Genomic DNA, 1,412 nt, shown 5'->3' with positions numbered 1-1,412 from the left:
TTATTGTAATTTTTAAATTCAATAAAAAAAATATTTTTGTTTAATTCCTTTTTTTTAATAGCACAAGCATTTCTCCCTAAATGTTTTTTGGCAATGCAATTAGATTTTCAAATTTTTTTATTGATTTATAAATTGAATAAATTATTTTTACTTACATTTATTTAACTTTAAAAATCTTAACCACCTCCAAGCGGCCTCGAACCTGCGATTTCAGAACCAGAACCAGTAGTCTTCACGTGACGCCACTGCCGACATTTGTAAGAAAAGCAATTAATTGCGTTTTATTTTTGGCTTTGGCAATTCAAAGGCAGATGGCGCTGATCGCCTAAGTTCTTCAAAATTGTCAAACTGGTAGGCACATACTAGTTAATGAACTAGTATTTTTTCTAACTGGTTTGGCTTTTCACTGCAGGGGAAATACGCTGGAATGAATGGTACATACCTTGAGCGTATGTATACGGTGTATACATAAAAAAATATTGATTGAAATTAACAAATTAAAAATGTGTACTACATAGAAGCGTGGCAACCCTGATGGAAAATAATTTCTAACCAAAACTCTCAAGAAGACCTTTCACTTGATAAGGGATATCATTTTGTATATAGGGAAAGCCTTGTTTAAGAACCTTCTCTTGATACCCATGAATAGTAATAGTTTACCCTTTTTTTCTAAACAAAAAATTAAAAAAATATGCGACAAAAAATAGGTGGCAATAATATTAAAAATATTTTTGAATAAGGGATCTTTAAAATTCCGTCTATTTAATACCCGTATTATGATGTTTTAATTAATTTGTAACTAATTTCGAATAGGTGGCAACCTTGAACGAGTCTTCTCGGAGATAATGCCTGTTCAGATAACCTCAAAATCTAAAACGTTCTCTGTATACAAAATTTCATCAAAATCGTTAGAGCCGTTTCCGAAAACCCTATGGATATATATATATATATATATATATGTATATGTACAAGAATTGCTCGTTTAATGTAAAGTACCAGGTTGACCGAGCTTTGCTCTGAGTGCATATACTTTTTAAAGTTTTCAAGATTTGGATAGCTTTAAAAAATATTTTAAAAAAAAAAGGATTTCGATATCTATTAAGTAAATTCCTTACTCTAAAAGTTATTTGGCAACCCTATTCCGAAATACGCTGGAATGAATGGTACATATCTTGAGCGTATACATAAACAAATTTTGATTGAAATTAACAAAATAAAAATTTGTATTACATAGAAGCGTGGCAGCCCTGATGAAAAATATTTTCTGACCAAAGTTCTCAACAATACCATCCATTTCATATCCATATTGCCATGTTTTAGATAAATTGTGTAGAATCGAAAATAAGTGGCAACCTTACACTATTATCCTAAGAGATATCATTTTGTATATAGGGAAAGCATTGTTTAAGAAC

This window comes from Rhagoletis pomonella, unplaced genomic scaffold (genome assembly GCF_013731165.1).
Source record: "Rhagoletis pomonella isolate Grant_MI unplaced genomic scaffold, Rhpom_1.0 Rhpom_scaffold_00008, whole genome shotgun sequence".
NCBI classification, from domain to species: domain Eukaryota; kingdom Metazoa; phylum Arthropoda; class Insecta; order Diptera; family Tephritidae; genus Rhagoletis; species Rhagoletis pomonella.
Note: the sequence above shows the minus strand (reverse complement) of the source record.